This window comes from Amphiprion ocellaris, unplaced genomic scaffold (genome assembly GCF_022539595.1).
Source record: "Amphiprion ocellaris isolate individual 3 ecotype Okinawa unplaced genomic scaffold, ASM2253959v1 Aocel_unscaffolded241, whole genome shotgun sequence".
In the NCBI taxonomy this organism is placed as follows: Eukaryota; Metazoa; Chordata; class Actinopteri; family Pomacentridae; genus Amphiprion; species Amphiprion ocellaris.
This window is the reverse complement of record NW_026559413.1, coordinates 16,595-32,759: the sequence shown is the minus strand read 5'-3', so window position 1 is coordinate 32,759 and position 16,165 is coordinate 16,595. Positions and strand designations below refer to the sequence as shown.

Here is a 16,165-nt window from a genome sequence, read left to right as displayed (position 1 = left end):
GCAGAGAAATCAGGCAATAAGATATTAAATTTTAAAACGTAATAAGCTGATAGGACTTTGTTCGACTAAACCACTTAAACACATTTTCACCAGTTTGACACCAGTGAAAACGTTTCAGTAGGACATTCAATAAAATGTACAGGACAATTTAGCTAGTAAAGGCGCACCATGACAAAGACCTCCAACCAAAACTTTCCTTCTGTAAACTGAAAACTGCAACACTGTGGCTGATATCTGATGCTATTAGAACAGTTTGTCACATTAAGAAAGTGTATAGTAGACGTTTGGCTAGTAAAGGGGCATCATGACAAAGACCTCTGTGCTGCTTAATGACCTCCAATCAAAACTTTCTTTCTGTGAGCTGAAAACACTGTGGCTGATAATCAACGCTATCAGAACAGTTTGTCACATTTAAAAAAAATGCATAGTGGATGTTTAGCTAGTAAAGGGGCACCATGACAAAGACCTCTGTGCCACCTAATGACCGCCAACCAATTTTCCTTCTGTCAGCTGAAAACACTGTGACTGATAATCAATGCTATTGGAACAGTTTGTCAAATTCAAAAATTCATTTCGTAGATGTTTAGCTAGCAAAGGGGCACTATGATAGAGATCTCTGTGCCGGTTCATGACCTCCAACCACCTAACTTTTCTTCTAATTTGAGGTTATTTCCTGTTTTCAACTACAGTTTTTTTTAGAAATGTACTTTTCACCACTGTTTTCTTTCGATGTCAAAGATATTCTGTATTAGCCGATCCTTAAAATGGGATTTTTTACAGTTCTCCTGATAAAAATGTTCTATTTTAAATCCCAAAAGGTCATAAATTTTGCAATGATCATCAGATCTGTTTGTCATTTAACTCATTTCTGTGATCAGGTTTAAAGATTTCAAGTAAACTGTACATAAGAATTACCAGAGTAGTAACTTGTTGCATTGAACTATACTGTATTTATAGTCAAATTAAAAGTGATTTCTTGTCATACTGTTATGTAGAGATGTAAATAAATTCATCGTTAATGTTGATTGAAAACATGCCTCTCACACTCTAAGCTGCATTTGTTCTATTGAGAAAATACTATTAAATTAAAATATCCTTGTTGAAGTCTGCTGATACCATGATGTACAATATTTTTGTTATTTTTGCTTTTTTTAAATTAGTGTTGTTGCTCTTTTTTATCATTTAAATGTATTTTTCATGAATGTTTGCACTTGAATATTGTTGCTTGTACAAAGTTTAATGTCATAACTGTTGTTTCTGTTGAATACGACACATTTACAACTATTAAAGGGTTTTTCAGGAGGGTCCTGATTTATATCAAAGCTCTGAGGAATGAAAATCTGATTGACTTTTCATGTTTATGTAAATGTAATTGTTAAACTGCAAAAAAATTAAGTTTATTATTATTCAGAGCAGCAGTTAAAACATAAGTAATCATCTAATTGAGAATAAGAATGAAGAATGTTTTATATATGAATGCTTCTATTTTATTAAAATGGTGAATTGAATTTAACGTAATTATTTCTATTGATTGCTTCCCTAAAATTTTATGTTTTATTGCTTAATTAATAGATCACACTTAACTTTTCAAGACCTCCTCACGTTAATTTTCTCTTTTACTCAGCAGATTGAACCAGCTGAGTGATGTGTTTTAAACCAGTAATGACATTTAAATGTTTTAAGATATATGAATCTAAACATTGAATGTGGTTTATTTTGGTACCTCTCAAGAACAGTTTGCTTGAAATCATGAATTATAGCAACAGAGATGTTTAAAACAATAAATTTAACTGTATTAAATCCTCATCAGTATCGGCAACAAATTCAAATTCAAGACCCTAACTAAAAATTAAACTTTTATGGCCTTAAATTCAGTTTATATGAACCATTTATGAAAGGTTTCGAGAATTATTGGGTAACTTTTTATATTTTGGACAATTTCTTTTTTTATCTTTGATAAATTTTAGTTATTTTGGACCAATTTTGAGTTATTGCAGACGAGATATTTTGACATTTGTATCAATCAATCTGGACTTTTTGCTTTTTGGACAATTTTTTGTTATTTTGAACCAGTCATGTTGGACAAATTATGAATAATTTTGGACAAGTTTTGAATTATTTTAGACAAATAGTGAAGCATTTGAGACCAGGTTCTCGTCATTTTGGACAAATTTAAGATATTTTAGACAAGTTTTAGACAAAAGTCATTTTAGGGATATTTTAAGATTTGTATCGGCCAATCTGGACTTTTCTCTTTTTTTGGACAATTTTTTGTTATTTTGAAACATTTTTTTCATTATTTTGGACAAATTCTGAGTAGCTTTCAACAAGTTTTTGGTCACATTGAGAGTCATTTTAGATGAGATATTTTGACATTTGTATTAAACAATCTGGACTTTTCTTTCTTTGAACAAACATTTAAAGATTTTTGGAGAAAGAACTGATCTTTATTAATCTTTTAATTTACTACTGATAATATTCATTATGGTTGTCTGTATTCTACTAAATAAAGTTGTATGTATCAAACTAACTGAGCTGAGGTGCAGTTCTGCTGTCTCACCTGTAGGAGGTGTAGTTGTCGTATGATCCAACTGTATAATGTCTGAACAGCCTCTTGGTTCGATCCTCCCTCGTCTCTGAAACACACATCACATATAAGTTTGTCCTTTACTTCCTGTCTCCCCTGGTGACTTCCTGTGTGTGCAGATCATACTCACCCAGTCTTGGGTCGTATTGTCTCATCTGGACTTCTTCAACACATTCGGCCGGAAACCAGCCGGTTCTTCCTTTAACGCTTCCCTCCCAGAACCCTCCTTCCCCCAATGGACAGAACTGAAACACAACAGAGATGTTAGAACACCTGGGTTCAGGTACCAGAACAGGTACCAACATGGTGGTCCGGTCTCCTGGTTCCCACCTTTGACCCTCTCTCCTCGGTGCAGCTGGATCTCCCCGGTCCCCTTGGGGATGTGGGACCGGGTGGCGATGAAGGTCCGACCCGGCACGGCGCTGTACAGCCTCCTCTTCCTCATCTGGGGGGTGAGTGGAGGCGAAGGAGGAGGGCTGGTCTCCACATGGCCTCCACCGCTCGGGCTGCAGACCAGTAAGAACCTGCTTTAACTGGACCTTCATGTTCTGGTTCTGATCAGCACTAGAATCCAAGTACAGGTTACTGTGGTGTTTCATATGTGTAAAAGTGAAATTACCAAATGTATTAAATGCCTTCGTTGCCCAATAAGTTTCTCTTTAGTCAGTGCTTCCTGTTATTTCTGTTAAGGTATTTAACGGCCTTCAGAAACCTGGATCAGATGTTTACATACAGCGATGTCCTACAGCTAGTAGACTGGTGCCAACTACACCGGTACAGAACTCATCTACACCAGTACATATGCCAGATACACCACTAAGACACCATCTACATCAGCAGTATAGAAACCATCTACACCAGTATAGAAACCATCTACACCAGTATAGAAACCATCTACACCAGTATAGAAACCATCTACACCAGTATAGAAACCATCCACACCAGTATAGAAACCAAACTACACCAGTATAGAAACCATCTACACCAGTATAGAGACCATCTAGACCAGTATAGAGACCATCTAGACCAGTATAGAGACCATCTAGACCAGTATAGAGAACATTAACACCAGTCCAGATGAACCATCACCATAGAAACGTGTCCAGGTGTGTCTACCTATTCAGGCGTTCCTACCTGAGGCGGCGTGTGTGTCGTCGTAGAGAGTGTGTGTGCGTGTCGTGGTGCGTCTCCAGGCTTTGGAGGGAGGGGCCTGGTGAGGAGGCGGGGCTTTCCAGAGCGTTGTCGCTGGCCGAGCGAATCAGGGAGCGAGGAGACGACAGGCCATTCCCCGCGGTCGCCCTGGTAACGCCGGCTCTGCGGCGTTTTGTGTAGGATGGAGTTTCTCTGAAGGGAACTACTTATACGCAAACACAAAAAAACACAGACACACACACACAGAAAGTTAGCACACAACTGCTGTGACGCAACAACAGACACACAATCACACAAACACAACCAGAGACACACAACCACAAACATACAACCGCAGACTCACAACCACACAACCACAGACACAAATACACAACCACAAACACACAACAGACACACAAGGACACAACTATAGACACACAGACCACAGACATACAACCACACAACCACAGACACACAACTGCAGACACACAACCACAGACACACAAACACACAACAAACACACAACCACAAACATACAACCATAACCACACAATCACAAACACACAACAGACACACAACCACAAACACACAGACACAATACACAGAAACACAAATACACAACAACAGACACACAAGAACAGACCCACAACCACAGACACAAACACACAACCACAGACACGATACACAGAAACACAAACACACAAGAACAGACACACAACCACAGACCCAACACACAGACACAAACCCACAACCACAGACACACAACCACAGCCACACAACCACAGACACACAACTACAAACATACAAATACAACCACAGACACACAAGCACACAACTACAGACACACAAACACAAACAAATAACAGACACACAAACACACAACCACAGACACACAAACACACAAACACATAACCACAGACACACAACCACCTGATTTAAATGTGTTTAAACTCACCAACGTCAGATGTTTTGTGGATCTTGATGATTTCTGCCAAATCAAAGTTCCCAGCGATGATCGCCACCTACAGACACACAACAACAACACAACTGAGCTTTGTTGTCTTGATGACTGAAATAAAACTGAGATTAGACTCAGTATGTCCCACAGTCTGTTCTCCACCTGGTTTGTATTTAATCCTTTTAAGGAAAAACAAAAGTTAACGGATGATGATGTCACATATTTAGGGAGCTGCATTTACATCACTCAGAGTTTTGTCATTAACACCGATTAATGACAAAATATAAAATGTAAAATAAGTGTGTCAGTATTCACACTGTTCAAGGCAGTATTTAGTAGCAGAACCTTCAACATCCCCACACCATGATGCTGCCACCACCATGCTTCACATCATGATGCTGCCACCACCGTGCTTCACATTGTGATGCTACCACAACTGTGGCCTCCTACAGTAGTCTCTTTCTTGGAATTCCTTCAGAGGAGTCATTGGTGTCTTGGTGGCCTCCCTCTCTAGTCTCTTTCATCTCGGTCTCTCGGTTCTTGAGGACGTCCTGCTCTAGGCAGATTTATTCACGTTCCATCTTCTTTCCATTTCTTAATGATGGATTTAACTGGACTCCAGGAGATCTTCAGGAACTTGGAAATGTCCTCGTATCGTCCTGACCGATGCTTCTCAACAACCTTTTCTCAGAGGTTCTTGAAGTGCTCTTTAGTCTTCCTGGTGTAGTTCTATCCAGGAGTACTGATCCACTAGTGACTGGAACTTCCAGATACAGGAGTCTTTATCCTACAATCACTGACCTCAGATGATCTTTATTGAACCAACTTTGGGACTTTTAGCACCGACTAGCTACAGCTGAGTTCATTTAGTCACTTCAACTGGGGTGAATACTTATTCAGTCACGTATGTTACACTTTATATATTTAATTACTTGACATTATTTTATAGAAATGTGTCTGTAACAACAATCTTTTTTGGAGTTTGTTGTATTTTATTTTACCTGGAAAGCCGTCTGGTTGTTGTAGTTTTTGATGTCCTTGTTGGCTCCTCTGAACAGCAGCACTCTGGCACAGCTGTCCTGAAAAACCCCCAGCAGCAGATATTTTACTGACTGCAAACTTCACGTGTAGCCAAGAACACGTTACACGTGTGTTCGGTGCGTTGTTGTGTGTTCGGTGTGTGTTACCTGGTTGTACAGAGCACAGAGGTGCAGTGCGGTGTTTCCCGATGCATTCTGGGAACTCATGTCGGCGCCGTAGAACAGCAGGTGCTCCAAGTGCTGGACGTTACCATAGCGACATGCCTGAACGTACATACATGCGCCCACACACACACACACACACACACACACACAAAATCATAATTGTACAGGGCTTGAACTTGTCATCAGTGCAGGTAATTTTACTCTGTGTGTGTGTGTGTGTGTGTGTGTGTGTGTGTGTGTGTGTGTGTGTGTGTGTGTCACCTGGTGGATTTCCTGCCACCCGTTCTCATCAGTCATCCCTGTAACCATGACAACAAGAACTGTTTCAGCTCCACACACAGTAAAAAAGTAGGAACAGAAGGAAGTAGAAACATGAAAACTGAACAACAGTGGCAGCGATTTGACCCCACTGAGCCTCCGTACCGACCTGTCTGTGTGTCTGTGGTTGTGTGGTTATGTGTCTGTGGTTGTGTGTCTGTGGTTGTGTGGTTGTGTGTCTGTGGTTGTGTGGTTGTGTGTCTGTGGTTGTGTGGTTATGTCGCTGTAGTTGTGTGTCTGTGTTTGTGTGGTTGTGTGTCTGTGGTTGTGGTTGTGTGGTTGTGGTTGTGGTTGGGTCTGTGATCGTGAGGTTGTGGTTGTGTGTCTTGTGTGTGGTTGTGGTTGTGGTTGTGTGGTTGTGTGTCTGTGTGTTGTATCACAGCAGTTGTATGCTAACTCTGTGTGTGTCTGTGTGTGTTTTTGTGTAGTTCTCCATACCGATGGTAGCGTGGTCCTGCAGCAGCAGCTCGCAGCAGTAGGGGGCACCGCCCACCATGGCGGAGTGATACAGCGGAGTGAGGCCCCTGCTGTCCTTGTAGTCCGGAGACGCTCCGAGGTCCAGCAGCGTCTGAGGGAGGACAGGAGGTTTAACAGAGACCGTCTCAGAGGTTCAACCAGCGGTTCAGTTCCATTTTCTCACCGTTAGGGCGGCGCTGTTCCTGCAGAGGACGGCCCGGTGCAGCGCCGTGATGCCGTCTCTGGTCCGGAAGTCTAGGTGAGCTCCTCCACTGCGAAGCACCTTGATGAGCTCACAGCTTTCCTCCAGCTGCACCGCCAGAGTCAGAGGACACTCTGAAAGAAGCACCAGGGTCAGTACAAGTACCAATATGAAGTAGCTTCCCTCAATAGTACACACTTCAAGTACATTAAAGTTACTAAAATCAATCTAATGTGTCTTTTTGACAATTGACAAATGTAGTACTAGATGGTAAATGTAGTATTAGAGGGTAAATGCAGTACTAGAGGGGAAGGTAGTATTAGAGGGTAAATGTAGTATTAGAGGGCTAATGTAGTATTAGAGAGTAGGATGTAATGAGGCTCCAGTATAAGTAGAAAACCTGTTTTCTCTACTTGATGTCAGTAAATGTATCATAGATCAGTTGTAGTTCCTGGTTGTTCCACCAGGTGGAGCCTCTTCCTGTTTAATACAGTAGAGACCAGAGGAGGCGTTACTCAGACAGAGCATTGTGGGAGTTTAGCTAGTAAAGGGGCACCATGACAAAGACTTCAGTGACACTTAATGTCTTCCGACTAGAACTCATGTATTAAGATACAACTGACTATGTAGTAAATAGACTATATATACTCACTATAACAAGGTGCAGTCAGACCATTCTACATATCATTGTGAAGAATGGTCTGACTGAGAATCATCTTCAAACCCAGTCAGAGCTCCACGGCTGTGAGACTAAAACTGATCAACGTTGGAAGAATTTAGAAACAGTAAGTCTGTTTTTCCACCATCGGGTCAAACTGAGGCCTGAAAACCGATTACTGAACCTGAACTGTAAATTAGGGAGTAAATTACAGCCATACAGGGGTGAGTCAGGAATCATTCTGGTCTCCCACTGAAACAATGAGGTTCCAGTTGTGAATCATCTACGTCCACTCTGACACATTTTCATTTTAAAACGGCATTTTAGAAAGAAAATGATCTCCCTCCACATGGAACTGTGTTGTAGAAATAATCTCCGAGCTCAACAACACACCTGAAAACACATCAGAGTGAACATGAAGCAGGGGGTTGTTTGGTGTAGAAAATACTACGGAGGAAGAACAACAATGGTCAACAACACCTGGAGTTCATTATCTACGTTGAATTAACCATGACATCTTTGTTTTCTACAATGAATCGGGGAAAGACAAGTTGTAGCACCTCAACTCAAGAGCAGCCAGTTGGTGCTAAAAGTCAACAGTTAAAGTAAAACAACGATCATCTGGGGTCAGTGATTGTAGGATAAAGAACTCTGAAAAAAGGTTGGTGAGAAGCATCTGTCAGGACGATACGAGGACATTTCTAAGTTCCTGAAGATCTCCTGGAGTCCAGTTAAATCCATCATTAAAAAATGGAAGGAAGATGGAACGTGAATAAATCTGACTAGAGTAGGACATCCTCAAGAACTGAGAGACCAAGAAGAAGGAGACTGGTGAGGAAGGCCACCAAGACACCTATGACTCCTGTGAAGGTGTTCCAAAAAAGGGACCAGTGAGGGAGGCCACCAAGACACCTATGACTCCTCTGAAGGAGATGCAAGAAAGAGACGCGTGAAAGCTAAACCTCAACACAACTCATACAACAATTCAGATCTAAACATTAATATTCTCATGATTCTTTGCCAACATGAACTTCTTGTAGTCTCTATGGTAGTAATGTTAAGAGGCTCCACCTGGTGGAGCAACCAGGTACTACAGCTAAACTACAGTACATTTACTGATATGCACGACCTTCTCCTTTTGCCGTATCCATTAAAATGTTTTTAATTGGTTAAATACTTGCATTGTAGTATTAGAGGCCAAATGTAGTGTTAGAAGGTAAATGTAGTACTAGAGGGTAAATGTAGTGTCAGAGGGTAAATGTAGCATTAGAGGGTAAATGTTGCGTTAGAGGGTAAATGTAGCGTTAGAGGGTAAATGTAGTACTAGAGGGTAAATGTAGTGTTAGAGGGTAAATGTAGCATTAGAGGGTAAATGTAGTGTTAGAGGGTAAATGTAGTACTAGAGGGTAAATGTAGTGTTAGAGGGTAAATGTAGTACTAGAGGGTAAATGTAGCATTAGAGGGTAAATGTAGCGTTAGAGGGTAAATGTAGTACTAGAGGGTAAATGTAGCGTTAGAGGGTAAATGTAGCGTTAGAGGGTAAATGTAGCGTTAGAGGGTAAATGTAGTAGTAGAGGGTAAATGTAGTACTAGAGGGTAAATGTAGCGTTAGAGGGTAAATGTAGCGTTAGAGGGTAAATGTAGTACTAGAGGGTAAATGTAGCGTTAGAGGGTAAATGTAGCATTAGAGGGTAAATGTAGCGTTACAGGGTAAATGTAGTGTTAGAGGGTAAATGTAGTACTAGAGGGTAAATGTAGCGTTAGAGGGTAAATGTAGGGTTAGAGGGTAAATGTAGTACTAGAGGGTAAATGTAGCATTAGAGGGTAAATGTAGCGTTACAGGGTAAATGTAGTGTTAGAGGGTAAATGTAGTACTAGAGGGTAAATGTAGTACTAGAGGGTAAATGTAGCGTTAGAGGGTAAATGTAGCGTTAGAGGGTAAATGTAGCGTTACAGGGTAAATGTAGTGTTAGAGGGTAAATGTAGTACTAGAGGGTAAATGTAGCGTTAGAGGGTAAATGTAGGGTTAGAGGGTAAATGTAGTACTAGAGGGTAAATGTAGCGTTAGAGGGTAAATGTAGGGTTAGAGGGTAAATGTAGCGTTAGAGGGTAAATGTAGTACTAGAGAGTAAATGTAGCGTTAGTGTTTTTATTAATGTCGGTCTCATCTTTGAAGGATCTATTTCCTGGGTCGACTCACCTCCGCTGTCGGAGTCGTGGAAGTTGGGGTCCAGGCCTTTCTCCAGCCATTTGGACACCTTTTCCACGTTCTTCTGGTGCACATGTTCCATGAAGCGCTTCAGGTTGGCCTGAAAAGAAAACATCACGAGTGTGTTCAGCGTGAAAAAAGCAGCTTGAACTCTTTTTCTCTGTGCCGACCTTGGAGTTTTCTTTATTTGGCGCTGAGGTGAAGCAGCGAAACAAACGCTGAACCTTTTCACGCTGCTGTTTACCAGCAGATATACTGTAGATACGCATCTGCAACTGCTGTCTTTGCTCTTTTACTTGCTCATTTGCTAGAATCTGACTGTGGAACAATAAATCTCACAGTTGCAGCACATTTGCGTTGTTAACCCTCGTGTCATCCTGTGGGTCAAAATTGACCCATTTTAAAGTTTGAAAATGTGGGGCAAAAATGTTTTCACAGTGAAACTTCTGATGTCAACATTTTCAACATTTTTGGGAAATCTATGAACATTTTTGGGTGGAAAAAAAGATGTTAAAAATGTTTCTTAAGAACATCCACCATAAAATCAACCAAAATCCAGTAAAATTTGGATTTTGGTTGAATTTTTTGTGAATGTTCTTAAAGAAAATATTAGAAGTTTTACTGATATATATGGAATCACTTTAGATATTTTTAGGATTTTTTTGGAAGATTTTTTCTCATTTTTTGAAAATAGTTACAAGAATTTTCTTGCCAAATTTGGGGGATTTTTGTTAAAATAAAATTTTAAAGGGAAACTTTTAAGGAATTATTGGAATTTTCTTCCTGAAAGTTTTGCAAATTTTCAGAAATTTGAGGATTTTTTTTGCTGAATTTTTGGATTTTTTCAGACAAGGAAACAATATTTTTTGGTGCCCGTAAATGAGAACAACAGGAGGGTTATATTTAGTGTCCGAGCACCAACGGTTTCAAGGAGCCCCTGATCACAAAAAAAGGTAATTGACAACCATACCTAAAGTACAACAGGAAGTTGGCAATTTTGAATTATGTGCCAATTTTTTGCCGATTTTGGACCAATTTTCACACTTTTTCAACAGCTATAAACCCAAACAGGGTAACTCTGACAGAGCTGAAATTTGGCCACGATGTACACCAGGCATGGGTGATCAGAAGTTATCAAAATGCTCCCAGTAAGTCTGAGGGCGTGGAAATTGCACCCCTGGAATTTCAACATTTCACCACAAAACAGGAAGTGCTATCTAACTAGCCTGTAAATGCTCCAATCTGCTTGAAACTTTAAGATAAGATAAAGTTCTTTATTTCTCCCCACTCCAGGGGAAATTTGCATTGTTACAGCAGTTTTATTTACAATATATACAAGGGTGGCAAAATTTTTAACAGAAAAAATAAAAATAAAAATAAAGTTTAAAAGTGCAAAGATGTGCAGTGCAAGAATGTCTGTGCAAATTTTATGGTTTGGGGTGGTAATGATATAGTCCAGTTTATGTTAACATCAGCCAGTGATGCTGATGTTGTAAAGTCTTATAGCAGATGGGATGAAGGACCTGTGATAGCGCTCCTTCTTGCAGGGTGGATGTCTCAGTCTGCTGCTGAAGGAGCTGCTTAAAGACCCCACAGTGTCATGCAGTGGGTGAGAGGGATTGTCCATGATGGATGTGAGCTTTGACAACATCCTCCTCTCACCCACCTCCTCTATGGAGTCCAGGGAACAGTCCAGGACAGAACCAGCCCTCCTGACCAGTCTGTTTAGTCTCTTTCTGTCCCTTTCAGTGCTCCCTGCTCCCCAGCAGACCACTGCATAGAAAATAGCAGACGCTACCACAGAGTCATAAAATGTCCTTGTCCATGTGTCCATGTGTGATCAGAGTCCAGCCCTCATCATGTCCATAGGCCGATATATATTCACAGTGATAGGGCCACCTGGTGGACATACTTGGATTCGCTGACCAGCAAGGATGCGAGGACCTGACCAATGCTGCTTGTAGTTTCAGTTCTGAATTATTTGCTGCTTCAGTTGATTGAATTCTCGACAACAAAACTTGTGTTAAAACAGACATGAAGTGTTTTTACCTTGGTGTGCAGCTTCGCCAGCTGTTTGTCGTCCACGTAGCTCTGCGTATAAACTCTCCTCTTATAACGAAACTGTACAGAAACAGACGCAACAGGTTAGTTTGAACCTAAAAATAAACTTTATTCATGTAGAACAGGAACAGAAACTACTAAAAACATCTTGAAAGAATAATGAAAAATAAACAATCGGATCAGATATCAAACATTCATAAACGTCTATAGAATAATAATATGTTGTTTGAAGAGATTTAAAAAGATGTTTTCAGTCTCTTCCAACCAAAGAACAACCAGCCGAGCCTCCATTAAAACTTCAAAGTGATTTAATCAGAATTGAACGGGAAGTCGGTTTAAATATAAAGTGCTGCTTAATGGAAGTTAAAGTCTGAGGAGCAGCGGACCAGAAGAATAAATTAGTTTTATGATAAACCAAAGCTATGTGACGCTTGTCGAGTCGATTAACTGTTCTAAATTTTACTGTTTAAAGCTGAAGCTCATTTTTCACAACCAGGAATCAACACAACATTATTCTGAAGGTCCACAAAAAAATGGAGGCTCTACATTTTAAAGATGATTAAGTTTTTAAGTCTCTTTTCTGTCATTTTGTGTCTCATATTGGTTGTTCTCTGTCATATTGTGTCTTAGTTTTGTTGTTTTCTGTCTCGTTTGTGTCATTTCATGTAGTTTTGGGATGGTTTTGTTGATTTTTGTCTCACTTTGTGTCTTGATTTTCTTGCTTTTTGTAATTTTGTCTCAGGTTTTGATCATTTTCCGTGCTTGGGACAATTTTATGCCTAGTTTCCTGAATAAGATCATGACATTTTTGGAGTTCAGAGGGTTAAAAAAGCTGATTTATGTTCTTGTTTGAATGAAGACTTGGGGGTTAAATCTGAAACTAAGTCAAATAGTAATCAGGTTTTAGATAAGTAAAAATACCCTAATTTTCAATTTTTTCAAAACCAGACATGATGGATGAATGGTGGATGTGACTGAGTACATGACATCTGCTGTAAAATATGCTCTGTTTTATCATCTATTTTCCTTTAAATGGAAACGTAATTTAACAAATAAACATCAAACTGTGTTGAAAAAGATTTGAAACTAGAAACTGAGACCATAAACTTATTAGAAAAGTGTTTTTTGAGGTGATAAATCAATTGAGAAGTCGGCTCTTTTTCTCATAGACTTTGTCGCCCCCTGCTGGCTGTTTTAAATAATGCAGGTTTACGCCTTCACTTTTTAGACCCACATTTACAGCTGCAGTACATTCAGGCACCAGGTGACTTTTAGAACCAGTCGGAGGGTTTCTGGGGTTCAGAGGGTTAAAAAAGTTGGTTTGTGTTCTAGTGAGGTGTTTCTAAAGTGGTTTTCCTTGCAGGTTTGCCCCGTAGATGGCGACTCAGGTGTGTTTTTACCTCCAGGTAGGGGATGGGGGTGATGGGGGGGAGGGGATACTCCTTCAGCAACCGCTCCTCGTCCAGAAACTTTCCGGCTCGGCCGTTGAACGCCGGCTGGAAGAGACCATAGTTCAAAACATCCGACAGAGACTGAGTCAACGTCACCAGAACCCTCTGCTTACTGGTCCAAACTGGTAACTCTGGGTCCAACCGCAAACACTTCTGAACAGACAGACAGACAGAGAAAGAGACAGACACACAGACAGACACCCAGGTTTGTGTTCTGTCCGATACTTATTCTGTGCAGCTCCGGCCTCAGTGTGTCAGTGTGTGTTACCGTCTGCTGCAGGTCCGGGATGCCGATGCGGACGACGATGTTGTTTCCGGGGGGCGTGTCGTCCGCGTCGTCGTCCCTGGCGACAGCAGAGCCTGTCGGGTTGCCGTTAGTAACCGCCTGTTGTCGCGGGCGATCATGTTTAGTGTCAGCAGCCGGACTCAGAGGCATGTGGCTGAAAAAAAAGAAAAACACAACGGAAGCACCACGATTAGAGACGACACCTGAACGCAGCACACCTGGATAGTAACGATCAACAGGTAACTAACGGCCTCAGGATTTATACTGAGGAAGATTCATGGGACTCAGAACGACCACAAAAAGACATTAAACAACCACAAAGAGATTTAAAATGACCACAAAGAAATAAAAAACAACTACAAAGAGACACAAAACTTAAACAAAGAGACAAAACAACCACCAACAGACGGGATACAACCACAGACATAAAATGACCACAATGTTTCAGACATAGCCTCCATGAAGATGAGCATCTCCTCCTTGGTCATGCCTAACCGAGGCTTGAAGAACTCGATCATCAACTTATAGAGGCCTTGAACCACCACGGTCTTGTCGTTCATGAAGCAACCACAGAAACAACAAATTACAGAAAGGGATTCAAAATGGCCAAAAAGTGACACAAAGCAACCACAAAGAGACGAGATACAACCACAAAGAAATAAATAAACAACCACAAAGAGATTTAAAATCACCACAAAGAGACACAAAACGCCACTAAGAGACACAAAATGACCACAAAGAAATAGAAAGTGACCAAATAGACTCAAAATAACCAAAAAGCAAATTAAAACAACAACAAAGACAGAAAAAAATTACAGAAAGGAACTCAGAATGACCAAACGGTAACACAAAACAACCACATATAGAGGAAAAACAATCGAAAACAGACACCAAACAACTAGAAAGAAACTTAAAACAACCACAAAGAGATAGAAAGTGACCAAAGAGACTCAAAATAACCAAAAAGAAAATTAAAACAGCCAGAAGGAGATTTACAACAACCTCAAAAAGACACAAAACAACCATAAAGAAATAGAAAATGACCAAAAATAGGCAAAAACAACCAGGAGACAAAAATATCCACAAAGAGATGCGAATCAACCACAGAGACACAAAACCACAACAGACTAAAAACAATCGAAAACAGACACCAAACAACTACAAAGAAACTTAAAACAACCACAAAGACACACAAATTGATCAAAGAGACTCAGAATAACCAAAAAGGCAAAACACTGAAAATGACCATAAAAAGACACTTAACGACCACTATGGATCATCAAAACACCACAGCCACAAAATGACCACAAAAAGATGCAAAACAACCAGTGAGACTCAAACCAACCATTTAGGAACTAGAAATTACCACACAAAGACTCAAAATGTCCAAAAAGAGACTCAAAACCAGCACAACAACACACGAGGAGATGAAAAATGACTAAAAAATACCAAAAAAAAGAAGAAAAAAGGCCCATAATTAGCACAAAAGACAAGCAACAACCACAAACAGATACAAAATGACCACAAATAGATTACAAATGACCAAAAAAGACCCCAAACCATCAAATAGAAACACAAAACCACCTCAAAAAACTTAAAATGACCAACAAGAGACACAAAACCACCATAGAAAGCCTTTCAGCTGGTTATAAAGAGGTTTAGAGCTGCTCTGATTCATTGTTTATACAATCAAACACTCTGTATGTAAAGAGTTTGAGGGTTGCGTCTTTTCTTAGCTTTTCCAGAGCTAAAGTGTAAAAAATGGAGGAGTTTATCAGCTTCGGATGTTTCTAACACCACATTTAATATCTGTCTCACAGCCAAAGTGATAAAAAAACAGCATTTATTACTTTTATTTCACATTATTTACTGATATATTATTAAAAATAAAGCAAATTTCTCCAGATAACTCACCAAAGTTTATTATCTGTAGTCTAACAGGAGTGAACAGTCTCTAAAGTTTTGACTATCATCATTGTGGAACCTAGAACTTTCCAAAAATGCCATGTTTGAGTATGCAAGTAAAGTTTTACTAATATAAAACAATGAAAAATGTCCATATTTTTAACCAGATGATAAATAAATAGTGGATCTGACTGAGAAAACAACATTTGAAAATCACATCACAAAAAAAATCACTTCACAAAATTTGCTCAGTTTTATCATCTGTTTTCATCTAAATGGAAACTTAATTTACTAAATAAACGTCTCAGTGTCTTGAAGGACATTTTAAACTACAAATTCAGATCATAAACTTATTAGGAAAACATTTACTGAGGTAATAAATCAAATGAGAAGTTGGTTAATTTTCTCATAGACTTCTATATAATCAGACATCCAGAGGAGTCGCTCCCTGCTGGCTGTTTTAAATAATGCAGGTTTAAGGCTTCAGTGTTTAGACACACATTTTGATGCATTAATTTGTTCATTTTATGGCTGAAATGTTTTATATAAATTCAGGCACCAGGTGACAATTTAAAGTATATAATGGAATATAAAAACTTTCAGACCTTCTTTTAATTATTCATTCTTCTGTAGATCAACTTTTCTCATTTAATTTTACTTTTCTGTCCTCAGTTGTGTATTTAAATGTCCAGGAGGGTTGGTTTTCACAACGTTTTAATTGACAGATGTGTTTTAGAT

General features: G+C 39.6%; 1 pseudogene; it reads right to left on the bottom strand.

Moving 5' to 3' along the window:
• Positions 1-2,560: 2,560 nt before the first annotated feature.
• LOC111571374 (SH3 and multiple ankyrin repeat domains protein 3-like) lies at positions 2,561-13,754 on the bottom strand (annotated as a pseudogene).
• Between the last annotated feature and the right edge of the window lie 2,411 nt (positions 13,755-16,165).